Genomic DNA, 24,323 nt, shown 5'->3' on the forward strand with positions numbered 1-24,323 from the left:
GGTTAAATGTCAACTAATAAATACAGAAGGATTGATGGAGTTAGAAAATCACCAGTTAACACTAAACCATTGCTGTGAAGCTTTGGTAAAGGCATGGGATATGTACAGAGTTTCAAAGTATCTATGCACAAATTATTTATTAATTTTAAAGGGAAAATGGTGAAGATACAGAGGAGAAGCCTGGTAGACATCACATTAACTGAGAGATTTTGAGGACTGTTCTACAAAATAACCCATCAGAACTCTCCAAGAATATAAGGATCAAGAAAGGCAAAGAAAGACTGAGGAACATTCTAGATGAAAGAAGACTGAACAGACATGACGACTAAATGCTGGATTGGATGGTGGTGTAGAGTGGGGTGGGGACCGTAAAAGACATTTTGGGTAAAGTTGACAACATATAAACGGTGGATTTCACGATAGTATTAAATCAATGATAAATTTCTCAAATTTGATGATGCTGTGTTTACAAAAAAGAACGTTCTTGGTCTGAAGAAACACCCACTAAAATGAATGATGGACATGATAATCTCCAATGTCTCAAATCCATCGTATGTAGAATGATGAAGAAAATGGAGCGAGATGTTATGAAAATGGTTAAAGGGTACTGGGATTTTTTTGGCACTCATTTTGCAGCTTTTCTGCAAGTTTGAAATTATATCAAAATCAAAAGTTGAGGGAATGAAGGAAGGGAGAGAGTGAGAGACCCAAGATACGATTCTGGGAGAACAAGGCCTCAGGCCAGGCTGTTAAGCTCTGAAGGTCTTGACTAAACAAGCCAAGGCTGTCCCTGGGCTGGCAGGGGCTGACAGGCAGAAAGGGGTGATTACAAGTCCGTAAATCAGAGAGCTGGTGGAAACCATAAAACTGAAAGTTAAAAAACAAAAACACATGTTGAGCTGTAGGCAATTTAATTCCGTTGCGTGTATTATTGTGGAGGTTACTTTATAATTACAAGCATAACAAATATGAAGTCATATACTTTGTTATTAAAGATTTTGTGGAGTAAAGAGCCAAAAATCAGGAGCTAGAGCTGTAGTTTCTGCGTATGTGTGTGCCAGGCACTGAGCGCGTCGTACTTCCCTGGATCTTCCCGAGAACCCTCCCAGGTAGATTTTATCGCTTGCATCTTACAGAGGATTCACAAACTGGCCCCTGTACACAGTGGGCAAAGACAGAACGAAGCAAGAGGCAGCCACTCCAGACTGGTAGGTGGCAGGGTTAGTAAACAAGGGAACTTATATATGGCTTTTCTTGGATGGCGAGTAGATCTCCACACCCACCCGCCAGAATCTTAACAGTTTATATCCAGGTCTTAACAGGGTTCAGTCATGTAAACCATCCAGATGGTCTCCACACATTTTCTCTCAAGGCCGCATCCTTGAAAACGGCTCCCACTGTGGGAACGTGGGCAGAATGTACATTCCAAGGACGGGGAGGGGCAAGGAGCCTGCGATTACACAGGTCCTGGTCTCTTTCATGTCCTTTCAATGATCTCCTCCAACAAGGAGGGGAATTAAGGCATTAAAATGTTGTTCTGCCCAAGGTCATACAGTTAGAAAGTGTTCCAAGAAAATGAAGTGCTGTGGAGAGAAAGGAAGAAATGATGGCTTTCAACCTCTTTACTCTGCTCTGGAAGGTAAGTTCCAGGAAGGTAGGGATCTTTGTCTTTGTTCAGAGATCTATGCCAGAACCCAGAACAAACTGCTAGAAGAAATGGTCATAAGTAGCTGTTGAATGATTGAACGGATCCCCACTGGCTTTGGCAAGATCTAGGTCACTGTCAACATTTGGTAATACTCATTAGCGGGGAGTGGGCTGAGGAGAGGATGAAGAGTTAGGAAGTGAGGATGGTGAGTAAGGTCAACCCTCTCGAGGAACTTTGTTCAGAAGGACAGAAGAGAAATTGGGTGTTATCTGGAGAGAATGAGAAGGACTTCCCATAGGACCCATTAAGTCTAATTTATGAACCAGTGGGGTGATCCAGTTAAGGTGGAAAAGTGATGCAGGAGAGAAAGGGGGTGCCAGGGTACAATGGGATTCCGTGGCAAGTGAACTTGGTCAGAAGGGACAGAATGAGAGCAGAGAGTACCCGGCGGGAGACCCCAGATGTAAACTATAACGGCGTGTGTATTTTGTTGGTGTCTACTCCTGCAGGAGACACAGACGATAGCCATGACTCCACAAGTCCTGGGGAGAATGTTCAATGTCCCTGGGTTAGAATATGTCATGGAATTCTTCCCTGAAAGTTAAAAGTTTCCTTTAGATCTTTTCCCCAGTAGAAAAAACCCATACAATGTGTCAAGTGCCTCGCTGAAACCTCACAATGTTATGAAATCTGTTTTATACAACCCACTTTATGATGTGGAATCTGACAGCTACAACTCTTAAGTTGCTTTCTAAACGTTACATAGCTAAGAGTAACTTCCAGGAACTGAACCCAGTTGGTCTATCTGGGTTCAGGCTTTTCTACTGCATCTTGGTCTGTTTCCTTGTTATTTGTTGGCAGCTCCCTGTACCCAGGGTCCAGCTTAGAGGGAGAGTCCCTTGCGCAGTAGTGTGGCTTCAGACCCTTCTGGCCAGCCTGCTTCTACAGGAAAAAATCCCAGGGATGTTGTATACATTTCCCTGCCGACATATTGAGATAGAATAAGACAGGTGCAGCGAGTTTTGATATCACGGCGGTGACAATATTTTGGCTTCAGTAAGATGAACTTTCTTTCTCTTTCTACTGAGAATTTTCCAGATATCAGCATTGCGTCATTTAAAATGTGACCTCTCTCAATAGAAAAAAATGAACAAATCGTAGTATGTTACTTCCTAAAAAAAAAAAAAAAACAACCGAATGACTGCTACATGCAAAAATATGAAGAAATCTCAAAACCAGTATGTGGAGCAAAGGAGGAACGCACAAAAGCATACATAGGGTATGATTCCATTTATATGAAGTTCAAGGACAGGCAAAACAAATCCATGGTGGTAGAAGTCAGAAGAGTGATTGGTACTGACTTGGAAGGGGGCAGCAGTAAATTTTCTGGTGTGTTGGAAATTTTCAATATCTTGATCTCATTCTAGTTTCACAGGGGTTTGCATATGTAAAAATTAATCAGGCTGAGCAATTAAGAATTGTGTGTTTTATAGGTCAATTCAAAGGTACCCTCCCTGAGAACACAGTTTTTGGAGAAGGGTGAACATCCAGAAAAAACGTGGGGTGGAGAGTCTTCCAGCAAAGACGTTGGATGGAAGGGCAGGGTAGATCAGGGAACAACCAACAGAGATGAATGAGAGGGGGTCTCTGCTGGCCACCAGGCCACTTGAGGAGCCTGGGTTCTTCGAACAGGGTTTGGGGGGCTGTCCACGCCCTCAGCTTGGTCACTGGCTAGACCCAGAGGCTGACTGGGAGAGCTTTTCTTGCTACCCACCCGTCTAAGTTGCTGGGGAAGGAGGTAGGCTTGGTGCTCAGAGCTCGGCAGACATCCTGTCCAGTTAAAATACGTGTCTGTGTTTAACCAGCATTTTTCCTAGGAAGCCGTGGCACTCGCCCCAAGGGGAAGCCTCAGTTCTGTCCTGTCAAAAGCCTGCACCCAACACACATCCTCTTCCGCACCCCCCCAATCCCCCGCCCCTTCTCACTTGGAGCCCCCGAGGCTGTCGTGGCTGGAGCGTCAGTGGATGTCCTGGCTTCTTCCACCTCTCAGAGCCATTATTTGTGATTTCATTAAAGAGTGTTTTTCACAGAGCATTTCAAACAAAGAGCACTTCAAAGGCTGGACTCATGTCCCATGCAAGGGAGAGAGGAGGGAGTCAAGAGCAGGGGAAGCAGGGAGGCAGGGAGGAAGCAGAAATAGAAGCAAAGGGATGAGAGTGAGAATGAGAGACAGTGAGATGGTGATGTGGGAGGAGGGAAGAATACGTGGGAGGAGAGAATATTGAGTTTAGAGATGAGATCTGCTTCTCCTTTGCTCTGGTCCTCTCTCCATTCCCCCCTCTAAACTTGGCATCCTCATGTCCGTCAGAGAAGGTTGCTAGGAAGCATGGAAGAAAAAGGGCCAAAGATGGATTGATGGATGGATGGATAAAGAAGATGATGACGTGGTGTGTACGTACAATGGAATATTATTCAGCCGGGAGAAAGAAGGAAACCCTGCCATTTGTGATGACATGGATGGACCTTGGGGGCATTCTGCTTAGTGAAATAAGTCAGACAGAGAAAGACAAATGGTGTATGATATCCCTTACATGTGGAATTAAAGAAGCCAAACCCATAGAAACAGAGAGTAGAGTGGTGGTTTCCAGGGCCTGGGAGGCTTGTATAGCATTGTAATGTTCCCTGAATTTTCAACCATATTTATTAAGGTTTCTGGACAAGAAACTCCTTCAGCCTCTTTAGAGGAGAGAATAAGAAGAAAAAGATGCAAACCTCGGATACCCTCACCTTTACAACTCCCAGGGGCTAAGCAATGAACGGCCCAACTTTGCTTAACTTAAAATCTTCTCTCCCAATTGATGTTGGCCATCTCCCTGTGACAAATTGTTCACCGATTACCTGCTGTGTACAGAGTTCTGATATGTTTCACTATGCAGAGGTACAAAAGAAATAAAAGAAAGAACAAATACACATAAAACTGTGTATCAGCTATGACAATAAATATAAATAGATGTATTTTTCTACTATAAGGCAATAACTCCTTATAAAAAACGTCTAAGAACTGTCTTAAAAATCCAAGTGATGTTGTTCGTAAGTGTCTTAAATGACAAAGCTGACAAAAGAAAAATCAGCAAGCAAACCTCAGAAAAAAATTAAAAAGGAAAGCAGAGTTGGCCACGTTACAATCAGGCAAAGTTAGAGTTGTGTAAGATAGTGAAAAGAGTCTGGGCTCTGGACTTAGACCTGAGTTTGTATATTAACTTTGACCGATCGTCAACTACCTTACTGAAAAAGCTGAGGTTAAATGATACCTACATTTAGGGGGATTTTGATCATTAAAATGAATGATACAGCCTATGTATAGAACTCACTATATACCTGGCTCATGGTAGCCAGCTCAATATAGAGGGTAGTATTCATTGTTTTTATTATCATTATCTTACAATAGATTTCTGCTCCAAAAAACAAATGCAATAGATCACTGGTGGCTTCAAGATCTAAGTCCTGAAACACATATGAATCCTTAAATGCATGTAGAGCAACAACGAAATGACTGGTTCTGATTTGTTATAGATTTCCCTGATGGCTCTCAAATAGACTAAACCTCACATTGACAAGACCCCATGTGCTATCGGGCCACTGAAACTGACTGTCTAGGCAAGGGGCTGAAAGTCAAATCCATACAGCGATCGAGCTGGAAATGAAAATGAGTGGAGCTGCCTGGGTTAGATGCACGCTTTTGACACAGACACACTCTATTTATGTATTAAATGCATAGGATATATTTCAATTCCACAATACCAAATTATTTTGAAATGTGTGGTCCTCTCAGTCTATATTTTGTTTTACTGTGTTTGATAGAGATGAGTATAATAAATAATTAACCTTTTCCTTCATTATCCTGAAAGGAAAATAACCCAAATGCAATGATAAATGTCAAGGAGCATTTGGGTTTAGACTCAGAGAGGTGATAGGGAGGAGTGGGGAGTGCAGCAAATCAGAGAGGACAGACATTGTCAGCTCCAACAGAGGGCTGCCAAGTGAGCCTGGCATTGCTGCATTTCCTAGTCTTCCCAAAGTCACAGGAAATTTGGATTTTTATGCAGAATATTCCAATATTTAAATGTTGTAATTTTATTTTTTAAAACAATATGTGGGCTGGCTTTCTGTGGGCTAAACAAAATACATTTGTGGACGTACGACCAGCAAAGGCACCTAATCAAAATCACCTGCCTATGGGGATCATCTCATCAAAATCACACAGTCATTCATGTATTCCACACATATCCTTTTCCTACTGTGTTCAAAGCACTCCTGCTAGATGCTAGGAGAAGTAGAGTGGAGTGTTTGCAACTATGGGTTTTGGAATCGGACATCTTTCTTTGGAATCCCAGCTCTGCCACCTTCTAGCTATGGTGCCATTAGGCAATATTCCTAACTCTCAGTTCATCAATAAAGTGGGGATTATTCCTAACTCTTTAGGTTGTTCTGAGAATTAAATGAGATAATGCATTGATTGTTCACAGTGAACATATATTTTCCGACTGTTCCTAGTGTGGCACAAATAAAGGCTGGCCCTTATGATCACTAACAGCCCTGTGATACAGTCCTGGAATTTTATCCTGCATGTTTATAATCTCCTTCCCTGGCCAGCTTCCTGCCTGCCAGCTTTGGCTAGGGCTCCTTTCCTGACAATGTCCCCTCAGACAGCTACCACCCAAATTAACACAGCTGATGTAGATACAAATGCTTCTTCTCTGGACATTTCAGCCGTCATGTTGAATTATGGGGCTGAAGCTTCATCATGCGCGCTGCCTTGTAATAGGATGCTACATTGGGTACCATGAATCACCCAGTCCTGTTAGACCCAATTTATGTCCAGCTGCAGAGCTGTATTTTCATGTGTCATGTCTTGTTATATGAATCCTTACTGAGTGACTGAGACAGTGGCTGCAAAACCCCTAAATTCGGTGTCCTGGACTCTGCTGTCATATCAAGGACCTTCTTTTTTTCCCAGCCCTGTGCATCCATTCTCAGCCTCCCCGAAGACTCTGCCTTATTCCTACCGGAAAGTTCACTTATTGACGCCCCCTGTTTCAGCCTATTTGCCTTTTCTGCTTCAAGCCTTCTTCAAATGCTTGCTCAAGCTGCTCTCTCTCTTTGATAAAGAGTTGATGCTCGCTGCAGTCTAGACTGGAGATACCGTTACATCCTCTGAGTCCTCTTTGCTGCCCTGTGTATTTTTCCCTCTACTCTTATTCAGTTCTGAGGACTTCTAAGACTCTGCTCGTTTTTGTATTTCTCATCATTGGGGATAAGTATCAGTTTTGTACTCGATGTAGAGAAAAGTCTAAAATCTCTGGGGTCAGATGAGCGTGCATTTGAGAGTCACCTACCTGCCAGCGATTTGACTTTTAGCTACTTCCTCTGCGCCTTGAGTGAAGATTCATCATCTGTTAAATGAGGTTGTTAATGATAACCGATTCATACCGTTGTAAAGATTGAGTAGACAATGAGATTGGCCATCACCATTTCTGGCGCATATTAGCACTCAACAAATGTTTGCTCCTTCATTATATGGTAAAAAAAAGCTTACTAATTTACAGGAAAAAAAAGTTTATTAACATCATGCCACGGGATTTTAACTCTGGAGGGTAAAGACTGTGTCTTAATCATTTCTGACCCTGCAGGGCTGTCACAGTGCCGAAAGTGTAAAGGAAAGAGGAGAACATTTTGCGGGGAGGGGGGAGGCACTGCCAAAGATGGGAGCCCACGATGCAAGTTCCTTGTTTCCTGAAGTGAAGAGAGCTCTCCAACCCTCCCACCAGCACCCACGACCTTCCCTCCAAATCTGGTTTGGGTCTCCCTGTAACACTTAGAGAGAAATCTAACCATCTGGAGGGCTTGTTCACACACAGATTAATGGGTCCCGCCTTCCACAGTTCTGGATTCAGTAGGTTTCTAGGGGTCTAATAATTTGCATGTCTAACAAGTTCCCAGATGCTGCTGCTGCTGGTCTGAGGACCACATTTTGAGAAACACCGACTTTTTTTTATTACCACTCCAGTCTACCTCAGTGGTTCTCAGCCGGTGGTGGTGGTGGTGGGGGTCTATTTCGCACTTCTCAGGGGATGTTTGGCAATATCTGGAGACGTTTTTGGTTGTTACAACTGGTCTAGGGTGGGTGCTCCCAGCATCTAGTGGATAGAGGCCAGGGATGCTGTAAAACATTCTACAGTGCACAGAGAATTGTGTGGCCCGAAATGTCGATTGTGTCCAGGTTGAGAAGCCCTGCCCTTCCTCCCCCCATCCCAGGAAGTATTCAGAAGGATGACATCGGTCTGTCCACCCGGAAGTCAGCAGGCCCCACCTGCTGCCTTTCCCCTCCCCTCCTGCTTCACAGAAACAGCCTAAGGGTCTCAGTCCACCCCAGGGCCAGAACTGTCTGATCACATCACTACCTTGCCTAGAGTCCTCCCATGGTTCCTCACAGCCCTTTTCAAAAAAGGCTGAGACCCTCCCTGTGCCTGCAGGGCCCGCTTGTCTCCCAGCTTCCTGTGCTCCATCCATCCCTCCCTAACTCCTGGCCCCCCTGACTCTACCCTCCAGCCACTCAGATTCTGACAGTGTGAAGCTCTCTCTCACCCTGGACCTTAGCTCATCTGATCCATTGGTCAGGAATGTTTTTCCTTATCTCTTGCTATATTAGTCTGCTAGGGCTACCATAATAAAACACCACAAACGGGGCGGCTTAAACAACAGAAATTGATTTTCTTATAATTCGGGAGGCTAGAAGTCCAAGATCAAGGTGTCGGCAAGGTTGGTTTCTTCTGAGGCCCCTCTCCTTGGCTGGCAGATGGACGTCTTCTCACTGTGTCCTCACATGGTCTTCCTTCTGTGTGTGTCTGTGTCTTAATCTCCCCTTCTTATAAGGATGCCAGTCAGATTAGGGACCACCCTAATAACTTCATTTATTTATTTATTTAAACATCTTGATTGGGGTATAATTGCTTTACAATGTTGTGTTAGTTTCTGCTGTATAACAAAGTGAAACAGCTATATATGTATACATATATCCCCATATCCCCTCCCTCTTGCGTCTCCCTCCCACCCTCCCTAACCCATCCCTCTGGGTGGACACAAAGCACCGAGCTGATCTCCCTGTGCTATGCGGCTGCTTCCCACTAGCTATCTATTTTACATTTGGTAGTGTATATATGTCCATGCCTCTCTCTCACTTCATCCCAGCTTACCCTTCCCCCTTCACCATCCTCAAGTCCATTCTCTATGTCTGCGTCTTTATGCCTCTCCTGCCCCTAGGTTCATCAGAACCTGTTTTTTTTTGTTTGTTTGTTTAGATTCCATATATATGTGTGTGTATATATATATATATATATATATATATATATATATATATATAGTATTTGTTTTTCTCTTTCTGACTTACTGAAGTCAGTATGACAGACTCTAGATCCAACCACCTCACTACAAATAACTCAATTTCATTTCTTTTTATGGCTGAGTAATATTCCATTGTATATATGTGCCACATCTTCTTTATCATCTGTCGATGGACACTTAGGTTGCTTCCATGTTCTGGCTATTGTAAATAGTGCTGCAATGAACATTGTGGTACATGACTCTGAATTATGGTTTTCTCAGGGTATATGCCCAGTAATGGGATTGCTGGGTCATATGGTAGGTCTATTTTTAGTTTTTTAAGGAACCTTCATACTGTTCTCCACAGTGCCTGTATCAGTTTACATTCCCACTGACAGGGCAAGAGGGCTCCCTTTTCTCCACACCCTCTTCAGCATTAAGTGTTTGTAGATTTTTTGATGGTGGCCATTCTGACGAGTGTGAGGTGATACCTCACTGTAGTTTTGATTTGCATTTCTCTAATGATTAGTGATGTTGAGCATCCTTTCATGTGTTTGTTGGCAATCTGAATATCTTCTTTGGAGAAATGTCTATTTAGGTCTTCTGCCCATTTTTGGATTGGCTTGCTTGGTTTTTGATATTGAGCTTCTTCTATATTTTGAAGATTAATCCTTTGTCAGTTGCTTCGTTTGCAAATATTTCCTCCCATTCTGAGGGTTGTCTTTTTGTCTTGTTTATAGTTTCATTTGCTGTGCAAAGGCTTTTAAGTTTAATTAGGTCCCATTTGTTTATTTTTGTTTTTGTTTCCATTCCTCTAGCAGGTGGGTCAAAAAGGATCTTGCTATGATGTATGTCATAGAGTGTTCTGCCTATGTTTTCCTCTAAGAGTTTTATAGTGTCTGGCCTTACATTTAGGTCTTTAATCCATTTTGAGTTTATTTTTGTATATGGTGTTAGGGAGTGTTCTAATTTCATTCTTTTACATGTAGCTGTCCAGTTTCCCAGCACCACTTATTGAAGAGGCTATCTTTTCTCCATTGTATATTCTTGCCTCCTTTATCAAAGATAAGGTGACCATATGTGCGTGGGTTTATCTCTGGGCTTTCTATCCTGTTCCATTGATCTACCTTTCTGTTTTTGTGTCATTACCATACTATCTTGATTACTGTAGCTTTGTCTGAAGTAAGGGAGCCTGATTTCTCCACCTCCGTTTTTCTTTCTCAAGATTGCTTTGGCTATTTGGGGTCTTTTGTGTTTCCATACAAATTGTGAAATTTTTTGTTCTGGTTCTGTGAAAAACGCCATTGGTAGTTTGATAGGGATTGCATTGAATTGGTAGATTGCTTTGGTTAGTATAGTCATTTTCACAATGTTGATTCTTCCAATCCAAGAACATGGTATATCTCTCCATCTGTTTGTATTGTCTTTAATTTCTTTCATCAGTGTATTATAGTTTTCTGCACACAGGTCTTTTGTCTCCTTAGGTAGGTTTATTCCTAGGTATTTTATTATTTTATTGCAATGGTTAATGGGAGTGTTTCCTTAATTTCTCTTTCAGATTTTTCATCATTAATGTATAGGACTGCCAGAGATTTCTGTGCACGAATTTTGTACCCTGCTACTCTACCAAATTCATTGATTAGCTCTAGTAGTTTTCTGGTAGCATCTTTAGGATTCTCTATGTATAGTATCATGTCATCTACAAACAGTGACAGTTTTACTTCTTCTTTTCTCATCTGGATTCCTTTTATTTCTTTTTCTTCTTTGATTGCTGTGGCTAAAACTTCCAAAACTATATTGAATAATAGTGGTGAGAGGAGGCACCTTGTCTTGTTCCTGATCTTAGTGGAAATGCTTTCAGTTTTTCACCATTGAGAACGATGTTGACTGTGGGTTTGTCATATATGGCCTTTATTATGTTGAGGTAGGTTCCCTCTATGCCTACTTTCTGGAGAGTTTTTATCATAAACGGGTGTTGAATTTTGTCGAAAGCTTTTTCTGCATCTATTGAGATGATCATTTGGTTTTTCTCCTTCAATTTTCAATATGGTGTATCACATGGATTGATTTGCATATATTGAAGAATCCTTGCATTCCTGGAATAAACCCCACTTGAGCATGGTGTATGATCCTTTTAATGTGCTGTTGGATTTTGTTTGCTAGTATTTTGTTGAGGATTTTTGCATCTATGTTCATCCGTGATATTGGCCTGTAGTTTTCTTTTTTTGTGACATCTTTGTCTGGTTTCGGTGTCAGGGTGATGGTGGCCTCTTGGAAACTAGCAAAACCGGTGACCTATCCTTTTTCAAATAGGAATGGGAAATCATTTAGGGCCACTCACTCTGATCAGAGAGCAGCAGAACAGACAAATCATCATCCACTCAGGACTGAGGCCGACTCTCTCTAGCCAGGATCTCAGACATCTAAATCTTCATAAGTAGCTTTCAGAGGGTTCACTACATTTATTTTACTCAAGGCAAAGATGGAACTTGACTTGGGGAGAATTTGTTGAAATAAATTGGAGTTTAAAAGACGCAGTTGAGATTTCTCTCATTGTTGGATCAATCTGGATGTGGGCACCAATACCAGTACTCTCCCCTATATCCGTACTAAAGAAGGAGATTGGCCTTAGATTCTTTTAGCTTCTGGAACACACACCATACTTGACTTCAAGCCAGGCTCACTCCACATTACAGTACTCTCTCCAGTTTCTTCCCAGCGTTGCCACTTCTAGTGTTATAATACATAGCCGGGGGTCCCTCACAAAATAGATGCTAGTTTCCACCTTTCCAGGACCTCCTGACTTCAAGGAAGACAGAGTTTCCTCCTTCATCCCATCTTTTAGGCCCTGTTATTTTACCTGCATCTGAAGTGCCCTTATTTGTCCATTCAGACATATTTATGGTGTCTTTTTTTGTGCCTGGAACTGATGTAGATTCCGGGGATGGATAGAGTGGAGGACCGATTAGACAAGCTCCCTGTTCTCCTGGAGCTCGGGCTCTGCATTATAAAAAATCATACAATAGAGGGACTTCAGAGAACAAAGAAGGGAAATTTAGGCCCCAGTCAAGACAGCTTTAACATAGTAAATAAGAAGAAAAGCTCAGGTAATAAAACATATTTTACAGCACTCAGCTGGGAAAGCAAAGAGGAAAAAGAAGAATCAATTATGGAAATAAAGGGATTAGTTCTTGAGAAGTATAGAGATGCTTGTTAGAACACAAAGAGAGAGGGAGAGGGAGGTGAGTTGTTTTTATTTTTATTTTATTTATTTTTTTTGTCCTTTACCTTAGGTCACTTCAGTTGCGTTTGAATATTAAGCCCCTTTCTGGTTAATGATATTGCAGCTCTCAATGGCTGATTTTCATACTGAGGGAGGTGGTAGAGCAGGGTGGGCAGGAAAGATCGAATCTGGCCTCGCCACTTGCCAACCCTGTGACTTTGACAATCTCCCTCGCTTCTGTATACCTTGATTTTCTCATCTGCATGTATTTCCACAAAAAGAGATCCTTTAAAAGAATAACCTACCACACCCGGCAGCTGTGAAGGACTGAATTAGAAAATGCATATGAAATGCAACAGAGTGGTTGCCAAGCGCTGTGAGAGATGATTTTCACAAGTTGTAGATGAACTGTTTACTAATGACAGCTCTCCTGTTGGGTAGTTTTGTTTGCCACGCTTGGATACACAGGGCCCTAATTTGTTTTCCCTGCAGGGCCCAAGGAGCACCTTCCATTTCGTTTCTCACCTTGACTCTGGAATTTGAGATGGGCAGTTCCTTCTCTGTGGCTTTTCTGTGCTTTATTTATCCAACAGATATTGGTGGAGTGTCTCTTCCTGGGAATGAACTAAAGAAACAAATCTCTGTCTTCTTAGGGCTTAAATTCTAGTGACAGAGAACATGAAAGGCACAAAAACTAAGGTCAGGAGGTGTTAAACGTTATGAAAGACACACTAAGTGTTATTAACCAGTAATTGTTGGACATCTGTTAGACGCATCAAGGGCTCTGGAGGCTGAGGCTGCAGCCACTGATGAAAATGGAAGTGGCCATTACAAGCCGGACTAATGCTGTAATACAAGGGAATGCGTAATCTTTGTCTGGAAAATTGAAACTATCACAGCCTAGAAATTACCACAGGTGCGCTGATCAACCAGGACACATGCAAAAGGTGAGGACTCTGTCCAGAACTCCTGTAAATTCTATCCTCTAATCCTCAGATACGTTTACTACCTTTGTTCTAAACCAGAGATGCAAATTTGCAAGAAGGAGAAGAAGGAAGGAAGGAGGGGGAGGCTGCAGCTAGAATGGATATAACGGAGTAAAACTGGCCTTGATCTTTCTAAAAGGCCAATGTGGGATTTTAGTTTCTTCGCTAAGCGGGAAACGGAGACGGTGTTTGCCCCAAATAATTTGAGAATACTGCTTCTTCGTTTAATTAGGAAGTTCCTCCAGAAGTGTTTTCACTGAAAAATTCAGTTAAATATAACTAAAAAGCTAGGGAAATCCCAACAGAGGAGGAAACTCAAGGCTTTGGAGTGGAGGGAGCTTCTCAATGCCCTGGGAAGGCTCCCGAGGGACCTCTCCATTTTCTTCCTCTAGGAAGCTCTGCTCTACAGCGACAGTCCTCTCCCAGCCAGCTGCAGAGACCAAAGGCCTCTGACAAAACAGCACGTTCCGGGGTGGTCAGTCTTGCTGGATATTTTTTTTTTTTTTTTGGCGGTACGCGGGCCTCTCACTGTTGTGGCCTCTCGTGTTGCGGAGCACAGGCTCCGGACGCGCGGGCTCAGCGGCCATGGCTCACGGGCCCAGCCGCTCCGCGGCATGTGGGATCTTCCCAGACCGGGGCATGAACCCGTGTCCCTTGCATCGGCAGGCGGACTCTCAACCACTGCGCCACCAGGGAAGCCCTGCTGGACATTTTGATCAGCCCTGGGAAGAGGGGCCCCAGCAGTGCCCTGCCCTGGTGCAGACAGCTGACCTTTCTCCCCACCATCTTTGTAGCCCTTGGCAAGTACAAAACGGTGCTGCCCTAGCAGACAGTGAGCTATGAAACACCTTCAGAGTCAGAAAAACATGGGCTTGATCAGCTCCTCCACCAATTATCAGTGGTGTGGCCTTGGACAGTGAACTTAACCTCTCTATGATGTTTCCCTTTCTGTAGGATAAGGGTGTGTCCATAGAGCTTAACCACTAGTATGTGTGTTAATTATCTGGCACATGATAAGTGATCAGTAAATGATCTCCAGGACCTTTATTATTGACCTCAGATCATGAAAGTCCACACAGAGCCTGTGGGTCCTGAAAGCAGAGAGGGATTCCCAGCTTGGTTGAGGATGGAAAGGTGATTAAAGTGAGAAGAAGAGAAGATGTGGGAGTTTGGGATTCCAGTCTCTCTGTCCCTCTGCCTACCTGGGCTCCCTCTCAAAAGTCATTTTAGCCCGTGTCCACCTGTTCTCATATGTGACATGAAGACTCAAATAAATAGAACTAATCTTTCCCCTCCTTCTCTGAGATTGTCGTCTGACACTCACTGGCGCCATAGGAAACACCTTGAAGTTCAATTAGAACAATGACCTTCAGAGCAGTACTTTTCACCCTGTGGGGGGATTGTCACACGTATCATCATCTATCATGATGATGACTTGATCATGACGAACATTTTTTGAGATCTCATTTTCCAGTTGGGTAACCAAGGTCCAGAGCTACAAAGGGACTTGTGCCAGACCGCAGAGAGAGGGAGACTCAGGCTTGAACCCAGTTCTCACAGCCAAGGTGTGAAGTCAAAATCCCACATGGATTCTCCTCCACAGAACCTGCAGCGTGCCCAGCTCATAGTAGGTCCAGACCCACGCTGAAACTCAGTGAGTTAATATCCGTGAAGGGCTGTCGAGGGCAAACTCCAGGAACATGGAGGAAAGCCATCAAACAATGTTAGGGAACCTACTTTGTGGTTCTGAGGCCAGGGGAGAGCGCACGGTGTGGGTGGGTCAGTGCTCATGGGGCTGGTCTGCTCTTCCTCAGTGCAGTTTCTATACTTTGAGAAGCTGCCCATCCTACATCTTCCTTCTATGCCTTTTGCTTTGATTAACCGCAACTTTCATGATTTACATTGCCTAATTACCTTCCAGATGGGTTATTCCTGGGTGGCAACCTTATAAGGGGAGGTTTGTGGGTCTCTGGAGTGTCTTAAGTATGATATTGCAAAGCTCCAACTGAACAAGGCATGATCTCCTGATAGCACAAGGCAGATACAGGAAGGGTATTGCGAGTCCTCTAGAGCAGCTCTGTTCCGTAGAACTTGCTGGATGATGGAAATGGTCCACATCTATACTACCCGATACAGTAGTTACTGGTCACATGCGGCCATGGAACACTTTGTGGCTGGTGCAACTTGGAACTGAATTTTAAATTTTATTTAATTAACGTTTATATGTAAATAGCCCCACATGTCTGGTGGCTACCATATTGGACATCGTAGCTCTAGAGTAATCCAAAGATTAATTTTGCAGAATGAGATTCGAATCCTAGGTCTACCACTCTCTGCCTGCATCACCTTGGATGTGCCAGTTGGAGCTTTGGTTTTCTCATCTATTAGGTAGGCTTAGTACGTTGTCTTCCTTGCAACTCTGCTGAGAGTTAATAATATGTTGTATACTAAGTGGCTAGAAGAGTGCTTGGCACAGAAAATGAAAGCCAATTCGGTGAGAGCTATTAATATTACACTTACAATTGTGTGAATGGGACTTGAGTAGCATCTTTTCCTTCGTGTTAGTGCTATGGGTGGAAGAAGGAATCCAGGACCGTTTACCTGGGATTTATCCATCTAATGTTTCTATGGAGATGATGGAGTGAGGCTGTGAAGACAGCTTACAGCAGAAACTTTCACCTACTTAGAATACATGTTACAGTGTATTGAAGGCCAGGAATCTTCTGTGGCCGTGAATGCACCTTAGCAAGGTTCTGAGGGGCCATCAGTTCTGCTCACATATCCCTGATCAGGTTTTGTGCCGGGTCACTTAGCACCCTGATTGCACGTTGCAGATCAGGGTCTCCATGCTCTTCCTCTGCCTGGAATGTTATCTTGCACCGTACACAGCACCCTCTCGTCTGCCTTACCAATTTCTTCTTCTCTTGGACCGTCTTAAAGAGTCAGTTCAAACACTGCTCCCCTTGGAAGTCTTCATCTATTTCTTCTCTGTGCCCCTTCCCTCGAACAAGTGTTTGTTGCAGCACCTGTGGACGTCTGCATGCCCAACTTCCTGTTAGAGGATCACATCTTTCAATCTCTAGAATTCTCTGCACCTAGTATAGACCCTGGTATGTAATAGGATCTAAGTAAATATTTGACAAGACAATCATGATGACAATAGCGAAGATGATGGTGATGATGATGGTGATAATGATATAGTGATGATGGCACACGTTTATAGACTGGTTGCCGTATTCTAGGCACTGTTACAAATGCTTTAATAGCATTCATTTAATCCTCACAACTCTAAGTAGTAGCTACTATTTTTGTCTCCATTTTACATGTAAGTAGAATGAATATCAGGGAGTTTGAATAATTTTTCTAAGGTTGACCAAGCTTAGAAGTGGATTTCTTACTGAGGTGGCTACACGTCCAGGGTGCTAAAGCACCTACTCTCCCAGGAGATCTGGCCCCTCGCATCTTCTCCCTGTGGACCCCACCATGAGAATGAAAGTCACCCCGCCTCCTGTTGATTCGGGCGCCAAGGGACCAAGACCCCTGCATTTCAGCAAAAAATTGCCAAGCTTCGGAAATAGCCTGCTTGGCTCCCAAGGGCGGGAGCGTGTCCCCACGTCCCTTCCCAATTCCCAGGCACTTATCACTCGGACAGCTGCATTGGAATGATTTACAACCACGTCAACTACTTGGTGCTTTCCAGCAAGAAGCTGAAAAATGGCACATACTGTGGAATACCAAGTGCAGAAACCTCTCACGGAGAGCAGCCCCTGGTGGCTTTCTGCAGACATGCCTGCCTTTGCCCCCAACCCCACACACACTGTTTACTGACTCACCTGGCCCCATGGCAGTTCTGCCTCGACTTAGCTCTAAGCAGCAGGGAGGAAAGACATCGAGATCAAGGCTGAGTGGGGTGAAACGTATACCTCGGTGGATTTTGTGTGTGGTGAGAGCTCCCCATGCCTCACGGAGCTTCAGGGTTTGTTCCTTCACATTCTCCTTCTTGACTATAAGAAATTGATTCATTTAACAAATATTTATTGTTCCCCCTTCATGTGCTACATGCTGGGGACACTGGGTTGAAAAAATACCCACCGTCCACCTAGTCTAGTTGGGGGGTGCAGGGGATAGAAGTAAATATTTGCTGTGCTGTGTGATAAATGTCGTGACAGAATTGAGCCTCGGGTGCTATGGGGGTCAAGAGAGGGGGTCTCACCGTGCTTGGGAAAATCTGGGAAGCCGTCACAAAGGAGGGGACGTCTGGGCAGTGCCTCTAAGGCTCACAAGACTGAGAAGGCTGGGAGGGACGCCCAGGCAGAGGGGACAGCTTTTGGAAAGGCATGGGGGCATGAAAGGATGCTGTGATAACAGGCTGTGGTACCCAGGTACTTAATCAAACACTAATCTAGGAGTTGCCCTGAAGGTATGGTGTAGATGTGGTTAACACAATCAGTTGATTTTAAAGAAAGGGGATGACCCTCAATAAGGCGGGTGGGCTTCATTCAATCAGTTGTAAGGGCTTGGGAGAGAGACTGAGGTTTCCTGAAGAAGAAATTCTGCCTCAAGTTTGCGGCATCAGCTCCCGCTTGAGTTTCCAGCCTCCCAGCCTGCCCCATAGATTTCACATTTACCAGCCCCCCACACATCAAGCCAATTCCTTGAAATAAATCTCTTAATACGTATATGTATATCTCTATCTCTAGCTTGGCTCTGCTTCTCTGTAGAACACTGACTGCCACAGATGCCGTAAGTGTGGAGATTAGTTTATGCTTCCATGCGGCTGGAGCTTGGGGAATCTGGCTGGCTGTGGAAGAAGATGAAGCCTGTGGAGGAGAAGCAAAGAGACTTAACTTTTTCATGAGGACGATGGGGAGCCATGGAAGGAGTGGGTGTGAGGCAGCTTCAGGTATGTGTCTCAGAGAGATCATCCTGGTGGCTAAGTGGAGGATGGCCCTGTCACCCCTCCGTGTGTCCTGTGCCTCTCCTGCCTCCATCCTCTTCTCATGAGATATCCCAAGGAGGCCGATCATCTCTGACAGTTAGCATCGCTAACAGAAGTAATTGTGAGGGTGGTTCCTGATTCACACAGACCAGGTCTGAAGACCAGCTCTGCCACTCACCGCATTGCAACTTGGATGGGGCTCCTAAACTCTCTAGGCCTCAGTCCCTTCATCTGTAAACAGGGGTATAGCAGTCCTGACCTCTAGGTCATGGCAAGGATGAAATAAGACAAAGCCTGCAGGGTTGTGCTGGTGATCTTTTCACCCTGCTCAACCCTCTCTGTGCTCCAAGAGCGGAAACCCCTCCAACTGCATCACCCTTCGCTCCGTTGCCCTCTGGTTTTCAGTGGGTTTGGCCCTCAGGAGCCACGGCAGAAACTGGAAAGTGCGTTTGTTCCCCCGGTCCCTTCCCGCAGCCTTGGGAGTTTCCAGATTAAAAAGCTGTGCTTCTGCTGGGCAGCCCTTTCCCACAGCCACGGCTGCTCCCTGAGCTCCTGGAGCCCGTCATTCTCCTGACCCTGGAGGCTGAATAGTTTATGGTTTCGCACTCTTGCCAACTCTGGGGTACTTCACCATACCCCTTAACCTGACCCCATCTTTGTAACCATACACCTCATTAAACTCTTGTCGATTACCTCTTTGTTGTGTGCCCACCACACAGTACGAATCCAATACGTGGTCTTCATGGTTAGCTATTATCACCATATTGTTATTATACTGATTACGATAAAACTGAGATACCAAGAGACCAAATTAACTTGTTAAGGTCATACAAATAAATTTAATTTAGCAAGAACCCTGGGTGTGCTAGCTGCTTTATACCCACAGCAACCCTCAGCAATCATTACTATTCTCAGCTCCATCCATAGGCGAGAAAACTGAGGCCCAGAAAGGTTAAGACACTAGCCTGAATGAGCACAGCTAGTAAAGGGCAGATCCTGGATTCAGACCCAGAACTTTGAGACTTACCCTGTCCTATGGTGATGCCACCATCTTTTTTATTTCCTGCCTGACCCTAAAATCCCACCACTGGTGTCCTGTCCTATGTTCTTGCTGCAAGAGTCAAGGCATCCCCGTCTCTTGTGACAGCTGCCTTGTCTGAGGAGATAAAATCAGACTGTGAGTTCATCTGTCTATGAAAGCCAAGAGGGGCTGGGACCTGAAGATGGGTGAATTTCCGCCACATGTGTAATTTATTGCCAGAAGCACCCCCTGGAATCACATCAGAACATGGTCTCCAGATCTCGCCCATCTGTCCTCAATCGTTCTGGATTCTGGGGAGGATGTATCAGGCAGTCAGACGTGTCAGCTCCCCAGGATGGGGGCTCGCAGGGTCCACCCCAGCCCCACTGGATTGCTGACAGCCCCAGCTGACAGCCTCGGGTACCGGGCTTCTCAAGCAGAAGAGTTTGGGTCAGGGCGGTGCTGTCATCAATTATGGCCCACGGCCGGGCAGCTAGTCATCCATCATGCCTTCGCAAGCCTGCTGGAACTGAATCATCGAGACCCTGCAGCCTCTTCTTCTAGCTTAGGGTCTGAGATCTCATGGTCAGAATTAAAAGACATCTGTTCTACCCTCTGTTTTGAAATTTCTTTGTATCTAAATTGTTGGTATTTCTTGGGCTGTAGCTTTGTAAGTGTTTAATGTCGGAATAATGGGACTTTGGGGTTCAGAAAGTCCTTTAGTTTCATTTCAATTTCTTTTGCTTCTATTACATCTAGGGAAAAACTAATTTATCATTGTATTTCAAAAAGTCAGGATACAATGATCCTGTTTTTTATCATTTTCTTTCTATCTGTTGATCTCCCATCTATTAGTACATGACCTTAGAAAGATGTCTGGAGTGACCTTCATCAAATGTGAACTATGGTTATTTCTGTATGGTGGGATTTGGGGTAAGTTTGCCATTCTTCCTTTGTACTTTCCCACAAAGACACTTATAATTTTCTTAAGAGAGAAGGAGGTATATAGAAGCTCAGAACTAACGAGAGGACCCTGAAGATTTTCACATCCAGATGAAGAAACAGAGGATCAGAGGGGGCAATGGATTTATCTCAGGTCACACAGTAATTTGATTGTTGAAGCAAGACCAGAATCAAGACATAGATCTCAGAATAAGTTTTTCCCCAATATTCATTCATTCATCAAAAATTTAGCAAACGCGTACTTGGAAATAAGATGAATCCAATGCAGTCCCTGCCTTCAAGGAGACAGAGAGGGGAATCAAGGCTGATATTGTAATCAATGAACTTATGGAGGAGAGAAAACACAGGGTCTGTGAGAGCACAGAGGAGGCAGGACAAAGCCAAGGCAGGGGAGGAGAGAGAGCGTCCAGGAAGCCCCTGGAGGAGAAGGTATTAGCAACTGTTGGTTAGATACAGAGCAGGCAGGGAGCAGGTCTCAGGCAAGAGAACAGCTTGAGCTCATCCGTGAATGCAGGAGAAAACCGGAGCCATTTGTCTGCTAATGACTTGTTACCACGTGGTTAAAACACAGGTGAGGTGTAGGGGTGGGGCTAGAGGAGGCATCGTGCTGGAGGGGTTGACAGGGGCAAGTCACAGTCCCCTAGAATCTGCTTGGAAAGCCCATGAGAATACAGCTTTGATCTTTTTTATTCACTGCAGCATCCCAAGCACCTATGAGAGATGCTCAGTAGATGTTTGTTACATAAGTGCTCAGCTAAGATGGCACCCCCTCCAGGAAGCCTTCTCCAACTACCCCCCCCCACCCCAGTGCTGAAATTAACCTCTCCCTTATTTCTATTTCATAGACCTTTGCCCATTTATAATAATGTGTCTGGTAGAAGAGATCATTTTTTTCCATGTCAGTCTCCCTCCATCTGACCATAGGCTCTAGAAAGAAAGGCAGCACTGACTCCACTCTGCATCCCTCCAGAGCATCTGGCACGCAGGAGGTACTCAATAGAGGTCTGATTAAAAGACATCTATTAGGCTCCCCTTATTCCAAGTCTTCCCTCCCAATTTATTTGAAGCCTTTCACTACACCTGGACACGGTATCTAAAATTCTAAACACCTAAAGGGCTCACTAGTGTCTGCAGGAAGGATCCTGTTGGGATGGAGAGGACTGTAGTGGATATCTATTGGTTGCCCTTGTTCAGGAATCCTTCCCCCTTCTTTTGGTTACAAACACTTTTGTTTTCCTTTGGTGAGCTACTAACTGAATGCAATTTCTGTGGGAATGTCTCTGTCAAGGTGACTCATCCAACCCTCAAATAGTAACATTTTGCAAGAACATATATAGAGAAATGATATCCATTGACTGCACTGGAATGCTTGTCCATGGGAAAGGAGAAGTGAAATGGTGAGTGGGATTCAAGTGGAATATGGAATAAAACAGAAGAGAAAAGTTGACATTGTTGCATCTTTTACCAAAAGGCATTAGGGAAGGGAGTTGACTTTAAAAGGATACGATGGCAGGACCTGGAGAAGCAGGTGGAATCTGATCAAGGACAAACTTTGGCATCATCCAGGGATCAATGGGGCAGCACCTTGCTTCCTAGAGGGTCTATGGACGTGTCTTCCATGAGGAAGAGGCTGTTTTCTGAAAGCCTGTGAAGGACTGACCGAAGTAGTTCACTGCAATCTGTGTCTCCTCGGTACTACATGTTCTGATGTCAGGGAGTTACTACCAGTCACACTGTTGGGACCAGGAGAGAGACACCTTCCTACTTTGGTTCCATGAGTCACTATTTCTCAGAACAGAAGGATCAGAAGTCACTAGCAGGAAGCCACTACACTAATATGCATTATTGGGTATTACTAATTAGTCCAGGTCAACTTATGATAAATTATATATAGTTTTAATTTCTTAATCTTTTAAAAGTCCTGAATAAAAGAATGTGGGGACTTCCCTGGTGGTCCAGTGGTTAAGACTCCAAGCTCCCAATGCACGGGGCATGGGTTTGTTCCCTGGTCGGGGAACTAAGATCCCGCATGCTGCATGGTGCAGCCAGAAAAAAATTGTAAGTATTCGTATAGATGAGTGGTTGGAGGAGTGAGAAGTCCTTAATAAATACTGTGGTCGAGATTCTGTGGTTCTCCAGCAATTCTACTCCTATGTATCTGCCCAAGAGAAATGAAAATATATTCCATATGGGTTTGGGCTTGCACACAAGTTACTGAGCAACCTTATCCACAACACCGAAATACTGGAAACAGCCCCAAAGTCCATCAACCATTGAACAGATAAACTCTGTTATAGCCATAAAATGTGATACTACTTAGCAATAAAAACGAACAAACTACTGAGACACATAGTTGAATCTGGAAAGCACTCTGCTGAGTTAAAGAATCCAAACACAAAAGAGCACATAGTACATGATTCCATTTATATGAAATTCTATACAAGACAAATATGCTCTGTAGTGACAGAAAGCAGGTCAATAGTTGACTGAGGCTGGGGGAGGAGGATTGAATGGGAAGGGATACAAGGAAACAACTGAGTGTGATGGAAACTTTCTGTATCTTGATAGTACAGGTATGTACATTTGATAAAAGTTCACGAACAATACACTTAAAATGTGAGCATTCTATTTAATGTTAATTATAACTCAAGAAAGTCGATTAAAAAGTTGCTGGGGGCTTCCCTGGTGGCGCAGTGGTTGAGAGTCTGCCTGCCGATGCAGGGGACATGGGTTTGTGCCCCGGTCCGGGAGGATCCCATATGCCGCGGAGCGGCTAGGCCCATGAGCCATGGCCGCCGAGCCTGCGCGTCCGGAGCCTGTGCTCTGCAACGGGAGAGGCCACAACAGTGAGAGGCCCGCGTACCACAAAAAAAAAAAAAAAAAAAAAAAAAGTTGCTGGGATATTAAGTGAATAGAACAGATGACAATATCCCTCTATTAGGGTGCTAGAAAGCAAGCACTATTCCTCTCTCAGTGGGTTACACCACTTTAAATGATGCTCTTCCTTTTATTACAGGCTGCTTGAAAAGATCTAATGAAATAGCATATTGAAAATAATAACAACAATAATTATAATGAGAAGGAGGAGAATGGACAGGGCATTTACTGAAGATTTAATATGGACTAGGACCTCCAACAACTCTACAAGGTATGTACTATTATTAACCTCATTTTACAGATAAGAAAATTGAGGCACTGAGAATTTAAGTGACTTAAGATCACAAAGAAAGTAATAGAGCTAGGGTTCAATCCCAGATAATCTGAGGACAGAGGCACACTTTTAAGCTCTAACCTTTACAGGCTACAGGGCTCTGTATGAGCTGTAAAATGTATAACTGTCTTAAATGTCTTTACCCAGAAGAAAAATGAAGAATAGAAAATTCACTCATTAAGGCAAGCAAGGAATATGGGGACCCTCATACCTTACAGGTAACAGCTATCTCTATACTTAGTCACACAGTCCTTCATATGTTGAGAATGAACAAGAGTAGCTTCTATTTTTTTCTAACCTTCTTTAAGGTTAGAAATTCTCTTATTTATTTTAAATCTTATTTATTTATCTTATTTAAGTAAATAATCTCTTATTTACTTTAAATCTGCCACCAAAGTTACCATAAAACCAATTAACAAATTAACAAAAGAGATCAACAGTTGGGCCATGAGTAATGGCTGTCTTTCTCTCATGGTGCACAAGGGTAGACAAGATAAATGAGATTGAAGGATGACTCTGATTATCTGGACAAAAGCATGAATAATTATGTGGCCATCAACAGCCCCTGAGCTCCGCATTCATTGGAAAGTCAGTTCTCGGTACTAACACAGTAGATATGTGCAGCCAGTGTGGCCAGGCTGGTCTCGAGCCTGGAGGTGCCCATCTTCTCCTCTGAGGCCAGGGAACTTATGGCATTTCCATGTTGTACCTGGTATGGCATGGAGTGAGCACAGAGGGCAGAGAGGAATGCCCAAGGGCATGGGATGTGTCATTGGCTAAGGACTGAGCCCCCTTCAGCTTCATCCACTGACACTCAGCTCATCAATTATCCCTGAAAGCAGCTGTTGGAAGAAAAGCCCATCATGGAAATTGGAGCTGGGTCAAACATGTAAAGCTTGGTCATATGTAGTGGTTATAAAGTTCTGGAGCCAGACTGCCCACATTCAAGTCC

This window comes from Stenella coeruleoalba, assembly GCF_951394435.1.
Source record: "Stenella coeruleoalba genome assembly, chromosome: 15".
In the NCBI taxonomy this organism is placed as follows: Eukaryota; Metazoa; Chordata; class Mammalia; order Artiodactyla; family Delphinidae; genus Stenella; species Stenella coeruleoalba.